Consider the following 14,603-nt stretch of genomic DNA (forward strand, 5'->3'; position numbering starts at 1 on the left):
CTCTTTCCTTTATTCGGTTTATCTGGTTGCACCTGCAGTTTTGTGTTGATCCATTAAGGTGTATAGCACCTTGGCTCTACAACCAGCATTGTTCATCTGGACTTTGCACCAGCCACTATCACTGGGCATTTTTCCTAATGAAAAGGGTTTCATTTGTTCTTATCGGTGTAGAATGTTAATAAACTTAAAGGGTTTGTCCTGCTGGTAAATTTTCATTTGTAAAAGCTCACAGTGGGTTGAAAAATTCAAGAATAATACCTCAGCAATACCTCACTGCTCCTGTTCCGATTCTTCACAGGCCCCCAACACATCACTGCTGAGGCCAGTGATTGGCTGCAGCAGTCAAGGGAATAATTAATGAAACCTGACCGCTGCAGGCCCAGCGGGACATTGTACATGTGCTGGAGCTGTTCATAGCAAGAGTCAATTAAAGAGAGTCTCCCAGCATTTTGCTAAGGGGATCTGTCTAGTTTATGAAATGCTTAGTTAGGACACCATAAAACTGGGTGACAAATTCCCTTTAAAGTTGACTAAGGTTTGTCAATTTTACAGTGCCCCTTGACACATTGTGCAAAATCTTGTAGAACCCCTTAATGCAAAATCACATACATGTATGTAATTTGTGTTAAGGGTATATATGGAGTAGGCTTACGAGCTGAGCTAGCTCTATACATGGTGGATGCTGACTATATAATCCAGCAGACAATCGCCGGCTGTGACCAGGATCAAAGATGACTCCAATCCCAGTCATTTAACCCTTAGATGCCAGGGTCAGTAGCAACTGCGGCATCTGCAGGATTAGACAGTGTAAGGGGACTCCCTCTGTGCTCTAATCAGAGCCCCCGCAGCAAAATTGCTGGCTTCGATCAGTTACTATGGCAGCTTGAGGACTTGTGAAAGCTCCCAGGCCTGCCATAGAAAACTGACTGCTAAGCCATGCCAGAGGCCGGACTTGATAGGATACCGAATGCAGTCTAAGGTACAAGCAATCAAAAGATGGCATATTCAAGTCCCCTAAGGGAACTAGAAATTACAGTTCAAAAAGTTTTTAAAATAAAAAAAACACCAAAATATATGAAAAATCTAATCATCCTCTTTCCCAATTTTACACCTCAAAATAAACAATGAAAACCAACAATAGTAATTATCTGAACTATTAAAATAATAAAAGTATTTATTATGCATAGTGAAAAATAAAAAAAATGAATAAATGTGATCATACCCCAAAATGGTATCAATAAAAGCTAGAGTTTGCCTTGTAAAATATGGGTCCTCACACAGCTCACAGAATATTGTGGTGGAAAGGAAAATATTATAAAGGCTTTTATTTTTTTTTAAAGTTGTAAAACATAACAGAAAATATGTTTGGTATAATTTCTGCTCTTTACTACATGGCTGCCGACTTCAGATTTGGCTTGACGAAGGTCTACTGTTGACCAAAACACTGCTTTAGGAATCTGAATTCCTTTGATTTAGGGCTCATGCACACGACCGTTGTAGTTTTGCGGTCCGTTTTTAACGGATCCGTTGTTCCGTATCTCAGGTTTCTTTTTTCTGTTTTGTGTCTGCATCCATTCCGTTATGCCATAAAACATATCTCTATGGTTTCCGTATGCGATCCGTTTTTTGCGGCTCGCAAACGGAAACATGAACTTTGTCATTACTGTAATGTACTGTAATGTTTATAAACAGTAAACACATGGGCAAAGTGGGCATGGATCCGCAAAATATGGATGACATACGGATGTGTTCCGTATGCATTCCGTATTTTTTGCGGACCCATTGACTTGAATCGGCTTTGACACGGACCCATTCACTTTAATGGGGCCGCAAAAGATGTGGACAGCACTCCGTGTGCTGTCCGCATCTGTTGCTCCGTAAAAAAAAAAATAACCTGTCCTATTCTTGTCCTTTTTGCGGACAAGAATAGGCCGTTATATCAATGGCTGTCCGCGCCGTTCCGCAAATTGTGGAACGCACACGGACGCCATCCTTGCTTTGCGGATCCGCAATTATAATGATAATTAATGGTGTCCCGTCCATCACCATTGACTATCATTACAACACATGTTGCACGGTATTGTTGTCTTCTTTTTGTGGCTACCCGTCGCCCCTCAGCCTAGTGGACGCAGACATGGCACTAGACACAGGTGACACGTCTGAGGAGAGGACGCCATGTCTGCCTGCAGCAGGAGCTCGGTGCATCCTCCATGGCTGAGGTGCTCAGGTTCTTCCCGCCCCTCCCCCGCTCTGAGTCACTTCCCCCTCCACCCAGGTGAGGCGCTCGGAACTTTCCCGGCTGCAGCAGCTGTCGTCGCACCAGGTGAGTTCATGTGTCAGGGGTTATTTAGAGGGACAATGGCGCCGGGGCCCCCCAGCTGGGAGGGCCCGGCATTCCTGTCAGAACCGTATAGCAGTGTGAGGGCAGGCCGTGCTGTGACGTGTAGTTCCCGAGCCGCTGCTTTGTATGCAGGATGTAAAGTGGCGCATGTCCTCCTCAGTCCTGCGCCTGCTCCTCCCTGAAGCTAAATGTCGCACAGTGTGTCCTGTACACGTAGCTGTAAAACGCGTAGAAATGTCAGGACAGATGCCTGCTTTCTGCCCCGGCCATTTCCCCAGCCTGCACTGCTCCTAGTATAACATATGTGTTCTGTATGACTGCTATGGATGTGTGCATTACAGGCTGTTATGGAGGGCCTCGGTCAGGGGGGTCCTACACAAAGCTAGGTTTGCAGCAGTCTGCGCCAAATTTATCAAGCGTCGCACAGTTGGTTCGGTCTGGTGACTCTTTAAACGCTTTTGTCTATAAACGCTGCTCCAGATCCTCCGCTGAAGTGACTTCACTACTTTTTTGCTACTTGTTAGAAAGTTGCAAATCGTAAATACGCCGTAAATGGTGTGCACAGAAAACGCGACCACTTTTCTACCCCAGAATCGGATGCAGCGCTGTGGTCAAAATGTCACGAGAGTTGGCGCAAGGTAAGGTAGTACTACGACGCCACTTGTCACCTCATGATGGCAAAATACTGGTGCACAAGGTTTCATAAATGTCCCCCCAAAGTCCTGGAGTCGGGAGAGGTTTTGGGGGTCATCTATCAAGACTGGTATTTCTAAGACCGTTATTGTGATCGGTCTCCGATGCAGATTTTTTTTTTTCTATTTTTTTGTCACATTCCAAAAGCCACAATTTTGTTTAATTTTTCTGTCAGTGTAACCATAAGGCTAAATGCACACGATCAGGATTGCGTGCGGAAAATCCGCGCCGTAGGTGGTGTACATTGTATTCTATGAGAATTTGAAATTCTCAATGCACACGATGCAGATTTTTTTTCTGCACGGATTTTGACCTGCGCTGCGGATTTTAAAATCTTAAGCGGGTCAGTTTATTTTAATTTTCCTGACCGGATTTTCTTCATTCACCTAGTAAAATCCGCGTGCGGAAAATCCGCAACAATTGATGCGGATTGACCGCACAGATTTGCCTGCGAACACCTGCGGATCTCAGTGCGGATTCTCCGCACATGAATCCTGAACGTGTGCACGTACCCTAAGGCCACGAACACACGGGTGCGGGTGAACGGACATAAGATCTGCATACATTTCCATGCGGACTTGTGTGCTTTCGCAGCATATCCGCACTAAAATCTGCAATTTCTAATAGCAGATTTGGGTGCGGATTGTTTTTTGGGGGGTGAATTGTACTTTTCGATTATACTGTTTGGGGTCCACATAGCTTATTAATTATCTTTTATTAACTCTTCCTGGGGAGGGTGGATAAGAACTCCCCAGCCCCACCATTGTGTTTTTCTGCAGGATTACATCACTATCCAGTTTATTTATACTTTTGCACTGGTAAAAACTTGAAACATTGAAAAAACACATTTGTTTTTGTGTCGCAATCTTCCGGGAGCCAGAACCTTGTTATTTTTCCATAGCTGTGAGAGTGAGACGGAGTTGTAATTTTTAATGGCTGTTGTTTTTTTCATTGGTAGGTTTAGGTTCACCTTTTTTTTTCAGAAGCACAGTGTCCAAAAGAACAGCAGTTCTGACTTTGTTTAGGATTTTTATTTTTTTTCCCCAATTTTATTACAGCTGTCATTATTCAGCATAAATAATGCTACTTTCACACTAGCGGCAGCCTTCACCCCCGCCGGATCTGTGCTGCCACTAGTGCACGCGTGCCGCCGGAGGTCCGGGCTGCAGCACGGCAAACATGTACAATAAAATCTGTTTTATTGTACAGATGGTTAAAGGCTGCATATAATACACTCAATAGTATTGTATTTAACCCTGCGAATGCTGGGAAAGGCCTCATGCACATGACCGTTCCGTTTTTTTGCGGTCCGCAAAACACGGAAGCCGCCCGTGTGCCTTCCGCAATTTACGGAACAGGCGGCCCATTGTAGAAATGCCTATACTTGTCCGCAAAATGGACACGAATAGGACATGTTATTTTTTTTGCGGGGCCACGGAACGGAGCAACGGATGCGGACAGCACACGGAGTGCTGTCCGCATCTTTGGCGGCCCCATTGAAGTGATTGGGTCTGCATCCAAGCTGCCAAAACTGTGTCCCGGAGATAACTCTGATCCGGGACACAGGTTTGGCCTCATGCACACGGCCGTTGTTTTGGTCCACGTCCGAGCCGCAGTTTTTGCCGCTTGGATGCGGACCCATTCACTTCAGTAGGGCGCAAAAGATGCAGATAGCACTCCGTGTGCTGTCGGCAGCCGTTGCTCCGTTACGTGGTCCGAAAAAAAATATAACCTGTCCTATTCTTGGGCGTTTTGTGGACAAGAATAGGCAGTTATATTAATGGCTGTCTGTGCCGTTCCACACATTGCGGAACGCACACGGACGCCATCCGTGTTTTGCGGTTCCTCGATTTGCGGACCGCATATAATACATGTGTTACTTGTGGCTTTTGACACAGATTTGCCTCCGATCTCATCCTACACGTTGCAAATGATGAATTATGCACTGAAAATCCACACAAACGGGTGACATCTGCAATGCAGGGGAATTTCTGTGTGGAAAATTTCCGCACTGTGTACATGAGATATTGAAAGTCTTTAGTATCACGCTGTACGTTTTCTTCATTCAAATTTACAAGGAAAATCCACCGGTAATACCAACCGTGGGAGCAATTTATCATTTGCGGTGGTTTTGGTGCCAGTTTTAAGTCTGTCTATGCTTTGTGAGGTTGCGCCAAATTTACGAAATTGCAAGTGTAATGTGTTGTACACTTAGGTCAGTAAATGTACACAAGGGGCTGCTTGCTCTGGAGATACGACTTTTTAAAATGTCGCACATCATAAATGAGTCTTAAAGGTGTTCTAATCTGACATCCTACTTTTCACTTCTGAAATTGGCTCGGATCAGCAGATGTCACCAAAATATGCTCCACGTGCATTGATAATTGGCCCTTATAACTCGTGTGCATGCCAGATAATAGTCAGGGAGAATGTGCCAAACAGCAGAAATCTTGTAAAATGTACCATATTTTTTCGCCCTTTAAGACGCACTGGCACATAAGACGCACCCAAGTTTTAGAGGAGGAAAATTAGGAAAAAATATTTTTCATTAGACCTCAGATCAGGCCAGCAATCAAACCCCCAATGTTAATCAGAACTCAACTCACAGCCCCATTCAGACCCCCAATGTCAATTAGACCTCAGATGAAACCCCCCATACCTCAGATCAGCCCCCATGCCACAGAACAAATAAAAAAAAAGACTTGCCTCTCCTGCTCTGGACGCCTCTGCTCCTCACCGCCAGCGCACTCTCTCTTCTTCCTGCTGCGGCTGTGCTGTGACCTGACATGCGCAGAGCGCCTTCACAGCACAGCAGAGGACCAGGAAGCGGTGAGTGCAGAGATTTCACTACGTCCCAGCCCTCCGGTACTAATGAAGCGCTCAAAGTATTCACCCAATAAGACAGAGGGATGTTTTTCCTCCATTTTGGGGGGGAAAAATTGTATCTTATAGTGCGAAAAATAAGGTATATATGAATGCGGTACACTTACGAAGACCGTATTATAAGCCGGTCTTAGTTTCCCCCCTTGCGCAGCCGTAGTAGACGGCTAAGTCTACTTTCACACTGGCGTTTTGGCTTTTCGTTTGTGAGATCCGTTCAGGGCTCTCACAAGCGGTCCAAAACGCATCAGATTTGCCCTAATGCATTCTGAATGGAAAAGGATCCGCTCAGAATGCATCAGCTTGCCTCCGTTCCGCTCTGGAGACAGACACCAAAACGCCGTTTTGGTGTCCGTCTGATGAAACTGAGCCAAATATACAGCCGTCTGCATCCGTTCAGAACGGATCCGTTTGTATTATCTTTAACATAGTCAAGACGGATCTGTCTTGAACACAATTGAAAGTCAACGGAGGACGGATCCGTTTTCTATTGTGCCAGATTGTGTCAGTGAAAACGGATCCGTCCCCATTGACTTACATTGTGTGCCAGGATGGATCCGTTTTCACTGACACAATCTGGCACAATAGAAAACGGATCCGTCCTCCGTTGACTTTCAATGTTGTTCAAGACGGATCCATCTTGGCTATGTTACAGATAATACAAACGGATCCGTTCTGAACGAATGCAGATGGCTGTATTATCTGAACGGATCCGTCCATGACGGTCCTGCACAAAACGTGAGTGTGAAAGTAGCCTTACTTAGGCTACTTTCACACTTGCTGCAGAGTGATCCGGCAAGCAGTTCTGTCGTATGCCAACTGATGGCATAAGTAAGACTGATCAGGATCCTGATTAGTCTTAAAAATGCCCGATCAGTCAGAAAAATGCATTGAAATGCCCCATCCGTCATTCTGGTGTCATCCGACGAAACGGATCTGGCATTTATTTTTTTCACCTTTTTTTCGGTCTGGTATCTTGAATGCCGGATCCGGCATTCCGGCAAGTGTTCAGTTCTTTTGGCCGGAGATAAAACCGTAGCATGCTGCGGTTTTATCTTTTGCCTGATCAGTCAAAATGACTGAACTGAAGACATCCTGATGCATCCTGAACGGATTGCTCTCCATTCAGAATGCATGGGGATATACCTGATCAGTTCTTTTCCGGCATTAAGGGCTCTTTCACACTTGCGTTGTCCGGATCCGGCATGTACTCCACTTGCCGGAATTACACTCCGGATCCGGAAAAACGCAAGTGTACTGAAAGCATTTGAAGACGGAACCGTCTTCAAAATGCTTTCAGTGTTACTATGGCACCCAGGACGCTATTAAAGTCCTGGTTGCCATAGTAGGAGCGGGGAGCGGGGGAGCGGTATACTTACAGTCCGCACGGCTCCCGGGGCGCTCCAGAATGACGTCAGAGCGCCCCATGCGCATGGATGACGTGTCCAATGCGATCACATGATCCATGCGCTTGGGGCGCCCTGACGTCACTCTGGAGCGCCTCGGGAGCCGCACAGACGGTAAGTATGCTGCTCCCCCGATCCCCGCTACACTTTACCATGGCTGCCAGGACTTTAGCGTCCCGGCAGCCATGGTAACCATTCAGAAAAAGCTAAATGTCGGCTCCGGCAATGCGCCAAAACGACGTTTAGCTTAAGGCCGGATCCGGATCAATGCCTTTCAATGGGCATTAATTCCGGATCCGGCATTGCGGCAAGTGTTCCGGATTTTTGGCCGGAGCAAAAAGCGCAGCATGCTGCGGTATTTCTCCGGCCAAAAAACGTTCCGTTCCGGAACTGAAGACATCCTGATGCATCCTGAACGGATTTCTCTCCATTCAGAATGCATTAGGATAAAACTGATCAGGATTCTTCCGGCATAGAGCCCCGACGACGGAACTCTATGCCGGAAGACAAGAACGCAGGTGTGAAAGAGCCCTAATGAGGAGACATGCACTTAGTCCTCAGTTCGGTGCATCCATGGCAGTGTATGTGCCTGCTGAAAAAACTACGCCAACTCCTGACTGGCACAGGTTTTCGTTGACATTTTCGCCTGTTTGCAGCTGTAAGATTATTAAATTTGCTGGGGCCGGAGCTCTGCCCCCCACCCAACTGTCAAAAACCGGCTATGCCACTGCATATTGTGCCCGGCGGTTAAACAAGGGACTTAGGACTTTTTAGTAAATATGCCTGGTTGTCTTTTCTGTGGTTTTAGTGAGTGAATCTGAAAAGATCTTGGCAGTGATTCCCATAAACGTAGTTTTCTTGTATCTTCCTCAGCCGATCGTTGACAGATTTAGAGCTGCAATTAGTGGATTATGTGCACTGCTCTCACCTCTGTGGTAAGTGTCTCGCCATGTGTATAGTGCCATCTCCTCTTTCCCTCTGTAAGTATATGCCAGGGCGTAGTGCACGTACCTATTTTTAATTTGTCTTCTGTCCAATAATTTGTTTCTGGTGTGTCCTCCAAGCCCTTCACTTCCAGAGTAGAGCAAACTGTTCCAACTTGCAGTTCCTGTACAGGTATGCATGGATTTGTATCGCCCACATTGTAAATCAGTCATCTTACCCTGGAGATCGGCTTTTTCCAAGAAGCCCTGACTTGGCATACTTGCACTCACGGATTTGGCTCTTTGGCTGGGTTCACCCATGACCGATCAGTTTCAGATCCGCACCGTTGTACAGTACCAGCAAAGTGGATGAGTCCTTAGCAAATCTCATTCACGCGTCGCAGAAATGACCCGTGGTGTGGATTTTAAAGCATGTCAATTTATACCGTGGATTTTATCGCAAGGTTCACCCTTTCCAATGCAGAGAATGCAATCCGCCTCTAATCTGCAGCATCTCAGCAACTAAACCAGCGGCATAAAAAGTTGCAAACTCCCTTTTTATGACTTTAACACTCGTGCAACAGGCGCTGTTCACCAATTTGGGACGGTGGGGGCGGACATGGATATCTGCAAATTTCCTAACATTTCCGTCTCTTTCCAGGGAACGGAGTGGTTTTTCTCCAGGCGCATGGTTGCCGCAGATGCACCTAATTTATTACGCTGCATTTCTATTTTTATTTTTTTTCATAGGTTATATAACCATTACATTCAGGGTGTAATCACAGGGTAGAAAGCTGAACTAAATGGTATAAAAACATTTTCTTAATTACAGAGTTAAACTATATATGTGCTACCGATGATAAACTATGACTATCAAGCAAGCATCAGGTGGATAGAGACTATATAGTCGTATTCTTGACTCAGATGGCCGCTGGCATGGTGTGCAGGTTCAGTTATCATCAGGATAGGTCATAATTATCACATCAGTGGGGTCCGTCCCGTCATCCCCACCAATTAGCGGTTTCAGGCTTCAGAGCTGTAGTAAGCAGGCTCCCAATAGCTTGCCACGGACAATGCCGTACATAGTATAGTGGCTGGGCAGCAACTAGGCCATGTGCCCAATGTACAGGCCTCTTCTAACAGCTGATTAGTGGTGGTCCCGCACCCCAGCAGAACTGATATTCATTACCTATCCTGAGGATAAGGCTACTTTCACACTCGCGTTTGGTGCGGATCCGTCATGGATCTGCACAGACGGATCCGTTCAGATAATACAACCGTCTGCATCCGTTCAGAACGGATCCGTTTGTATTATCTTTAACATAGCCCAAACGGATCCGTCTTGAACACCATTAAAAGTCAATGGGGGACAGATCCATTTTCTATTGTGATAGATTGTGTCAGAGAAAACGGATCTGTCCCCACTGCCTTACATTGTGTGCCAGGACGGATCCATTTGGGTTAGTTTCGTCAGACGGACACCAAAACGCTGCAACGTTTTGGTGTCCGTCTCCAAAGTGGAATGGAGACTAAACTGATGCATTCTGAGCGGATCCTTTTCCATTCAGAATGCATTAGGGCAAAACTGATCCGTTTTGGACCGCTTGTGAGAGCCCTGAACGGATCTCACAAACGGAAAGCCAAAACACGAGTGTGAAAGTAGCCCAAGTCATAAGTATCTTTTCCTGGATAACCCCTTTAAGGCTACTTTCACACTTGCGTTTTTGCCTGATCCGGCAGGGATCAGAAAAAACGCCTCCGTTTTTGATAATGCAAACAGCTGCATCTGTTATGAACCGATCCGGTTGTATTATCTTTCAAATAGAAATCCGTTTTCTATTGTGTCTGACAAAACAGATCCGGCACCACTGATCCGGCACCACGTGAGGTGAACGCATTGCACCCGCACTGAATCCTGACCCATTCATTTTTATGGGGCTGTGCACATGAGCGGTGATTTTCACGCATCACTTGTGCGTTGCGTGAAAATCGCAACATGCTCTATTTTGTGTGTTTTTCACGCAACGCAGGCCCCATAGAAGTGAATGGGTCTGCTGAAAAATCGAAACCATCCGCAAGCAAAGTGCGGATACGGTGCGATTTTCACGCATTGGTTGCTAGGAGATAATCGGGATGGAGACCCGATCATTATTATTTTCCCTTATAACATGGGTTATAAGGGAAATATTAGAATTCTTAATACAGAATGCTAAGTAAATTAGGGCTGGAGGGGTTAAAATATAATTTAACTCTCCTTAATCCACTTGTTCGCGCAGCCTGGCTTCTCTTCTTTTCTTCTTCTTTGCTTTGCAGGAGGAAAAGGACCTGTGGTGACGTCACTGCGCTCATCACATGGTGGTCATGTGATGAGCACAGTGATGTCATCAAAGGGCCTTTACCCAGGTCCTGAAGAAATCAGAGAAGCCGGGCTGCACATGAATAGTGGATTAGGTGAGTTAAAATTATTTTATATATTTTTTTTAACCCCTCCAGTCCTAATTTACTAAGCATTCTGTATTAGAATGTATTATTTACCTTATAACCATGTTATGAGGGAAAATAATACAATCTACACAACACCTAACCCAAACCCAAACTCCTGTGAAGAAGTTCGGGTTTGGGTACCAAACATGCCGATTTTTCTCACGCGCGTGCAAAACGCATTAAAATGTTTTACACTCGCGTGGAAAAATCGTGCATTTTCCCACGACGCACCTGCATCTTATCCGGCCCAAATCCATGACGCCCGTGTGAAAGAGGCCTAAGGCAAATTATAGAGCAGGGCCTATTTTTGTAAGTATTTTGGATAAGAATAGTCCCTTCTATTGATGGCGGTGAACAAAATATGGAATGCATGCAGAAGGTATCTATGTTTTGTGGAACCATTTTTTATATATTTTTTTGCAGACTGAGATATAGGCACTTCCGTGTGCATTTGGCCTTCAAACATGAATAGAGCGTGCGAGTAAGGCCTCATGCACACAACCGTTGTTTAGGTCTGCATCCGAGCCGCAGTATTTTGCGGCTCAGATGCGGACCCATTCTCTACAATTGGGCAGCAAAATATGCGGACAGCACTCCGTGTGCTGTCCGCATCCTTTGCTCCGTTCCGTGGTCCGCAAAAAAAATATAACCTGTCCTATTCTTGTCCGTTTTGCGGACAAGAATAGGCAGTTATATCAATGGCTGTCCGTGCCGTTCCACAAATTGCGGAACGCACACGGACGCCATCCGTGTTTTGTTTTACGGGCCGCAATACACACAACAGTCGTGTGCATGAGGCCTAAAGAGCAGTAAATCAGAAGGTGAATCTGAGCTTGTAAGTGGACATTTCCCAGGACCCACTGTTCTGGATGGTCTGTATTTCGGGCCACCACTCAGTGGCAGTCCTTGCTATAGTCCTAAAGCTGTCTCCTATTGCCCCTCTACTAGTATTCTGTGCTGATGTCAGACTCGCTGTTATAAGGCCCCTTTCACACGAGCGAGTTTTCCGCGCGGGTGCAATGCGCGACGTGAACGCATAGCACCTGCACTAAATCCTGACCCATTCATTTCAATAAGGCTGTGTACGTAAGCGTTGTTTTTCACACATCAGTTCTGCGTTGCGTGAAAATCGCAGCATGTTCTATATTCTGCGTTTTTCACGCAGCCCTGGCTCCATAGAAGAGAATGGGGCTGCGTGAAAAACGCATTGCATCCGCAAGCAAGTGCGGGTGCGATGCGTTTTTCACTGATGGTTGCTTAAAGATGTTGTTTGTAAACCTTCAGTTTTTTATCACGCGCGTGAAAAACGCATCAAAACGCATTGCACCCGTGCGGAAAAAACTGAACAACTGAACGCAATCGCAGACAAAACTGACTGAACTTGCTTGCGAAATAGTGTGAGTTTCACTGAATGCACCCTGAACGCATCCGGACCTAATCCGTCACGCTCATGTGAAAGGGGCCTAAGGGTGACCATAGTGATTTGCTGCATGTTGATCCCTCCTTTCCATGGCAAAGTCTGGGAGAGTGCTGGAGATTCAGAAATGTGTGAACACAAGGGACACGCCACCTTTTGTTCTGGTGATTGCAGGGTTCCCAGGACACGCCGTTCCTCTCCATGAAGAGTCCAACAGAATGGCATTTCAATTTGATTCTCAAATACAGATGTGTGAGGTCCTGCTGGATGAGTATACTTATAGGATTTTATATAACTCTTCATTTATACTGGAAATGTATTCTGCAGCTCCTTACAGTCCGGGACAGCACTAAACACACATGAAATAACAAACATGGCAGAACAAATATTGTCTGTAAGGTTTACTACAAGTAAGACTATAGAAGAGACAGCCCTGCCCATTAGGCCTCCTTCACACGACCGTATGGCTTTTTCAGTTTTTTGCGGTCCGCAAAAAACATCCGCAAAAAAATACGGATGCCGTCCGTGTGCATTCTGTTTTTTATGGAACGGAACATCTGGCCACTAATAGAACAGTACTATCCTTATCCGTTATGCGGACAATAATAGGACATGTTTTATCTTTGAACGGAAATACAGAAACGGAAGGCATACGGAATACCTTCCGTTTTTTTTTTTTTTTTGCGTATCCATTGAAATGAATGGTTCTGTATACGGTCTGTATACGGAACGCAAAAAAAGGAACGTAAACGGAAAAAAGAAATAGCTGGTAGCAGATCTCCCCCCTACAGATAAGTAGAGGAAAGGGCACTGTATGAAAACAGCTGGACCCATACAGGACATTTGCTGGGCACATTGGTGCCTATGGATGCACTCAGCGTTGCACTGTATATTGTGAACATTTATGAAATTGTCTTTTGAAATGTAGAAAAAGGCTTGTGTCTCTTCTAGGAGTAACTTGCAGGCGTTGTAGTCTTTGGGGAGCCTTGCTGCGTTTCCTAGAGCAGAGCGGCGCAGGTCACTATGTACACGTAGCAGCGGAGTGAATAGGCAGCTTTGTGCGGTGCACACTGAGGACTTTATCCTCGCTTCTGGGTTACGTTACTCTTTACATGGTCGGCTTTGAACTGCTAGGAGTTAGAATTTCCTGCGGCCGAATTGCTTGCTGCAGCTTTGTTGGTGTCAGCGTTTAACACAAGGAAGCCTTTATACGTGTAATAGACAAGCAAGTACTTCACCTTTCCATTAACCACAATTTCATTTTTTTTTTTTTGTTTCAAGTAAACATTGCCTTCCTGTCTTGCTCATGTCATTTTGCACTGACTCATTTTTACATTTACCAAGATCCTTGTGTTTTCTACTGTGATCCTTGATCGTCTCCTTCTAGAAAGTCCGAGACATAAACAGCGTAGATAACCTAGAACTCTTCTGCATTTCTTGCTTGGTGGCTTTTCTGACTTTGTTTAACCATTAACCTGTAACATGGTAATAGATGACTGTGCTTCTCAAGAGAACATCGAAGAATGAATATTGCTGTGGGTGACGTCTGTAAGAATGAATAGTATGTGAGGTTCTGTTAGTGGCTCACCGAATTACCAAATGATGGGATGGTGCACGCCCCACTGTAACCCAAATACCGTTTGCAAATAGACTAAAAAACAAATTAAGCGAGATGTGGGGCACTCACTATCTAGCAATATATGGGCTAAACGAATGTATGCTAGAAAGTATTTAATCACAATATAAGTAAATAATAATACAGATATATAACAAACAATAGTATATGAAAAAAAGGAACAGCTTGATGAAAATATGAATATCGACGTGTGAGTCCATGCGGTACGTAATAGATTTGTATGTACAGCAGAGGTACTAAACAGGGCAGTCCACTTGAATATGTCCCTATATCTCAGGCAGAGCCCCAACAGAATATACAGTCCGTCCCACTGTGCCACTAATAATGTCAGTTACAATGTCATCTGCTTGCATATCCTAAAGACGTCCACCAAAAGAGCGTGTAGTTATACTAGTCGATCCTCTCGCCAGTTTTAGCGTAATACACTCATATATAGTAAAAAGATAAACTGTACATGGTACTTTACCCGTCCTTATTGGTGGAAGTGGAGAGTTCTTTCCGCTAGGGCTGCCCGTATGTTCGTAGCATTATTCTGTGTTGCCGGGACCTCCACGGCGTCCCACGTGGTCAGCAGAGTTACCCTGTGGCGTCCCACGTGACTCTGAGGCTGGGAGGGCTCTTGGTCCTAAGTGCCGACTGCTATAGTTCAGCAGATGTATCCACTGATGTCTGCTTAGGTTGATACAGGTGCCCGTATAAAAGTTGCATAAAACGGGACTGTAGTCTGTTATTGTTGAGATCTCTCATTGTTCGTTACCAAACGTGTTTCGAGGTTAACCTTTCTCCTTCCTCAGTGGTCGACCACTTTCTCTCTTTTTATGAT

General features: G+C 45.3%; 1 protein-coding gene across 2 annotated transcripts in view; it reads left to right on the forward strand.

The window, feature by feature from the left end:
• Positions 1 to 2,233: 2,233 nt before the first annotated feature.
• Positions 2,234 to 14,603, forward strand: part of LOC121009538 (ligand of Numb protein X 2-like) — a 104,230-nt gene continuing 91,860 nt past the window's right edge. Inside the window, exons 1-2 of one of the 2 annotated variants that reach the window (XM_040442743.1) lie at positions 2,255 to 2,323; positions 8,194 to 8,255. The gene's annotated coding sequence lies outside the window, so the exon portion shown is untranslated. Of the gene's footprint in view, positions 2,324 to 8,193; positions 8,256 to 14,603 lie in introns of both variants that reach the window. The other variant, XM_040442741.1, reaches the window with a different exon arrangement.

Source organism: Bufo bufo, chromosome 8, assembly GCF_905171765.1.
Source record: "Bufo bufo chromosome 8, aBufBuf1.1, whole genome shotgun sequence".
Classification (NCBI taxonomy): domain Eukaryota; kingdom Metazoa; phylum Chordata; class Amphibia; order Anura; family Bufonidae; genus Bufo; species Bufo bufo.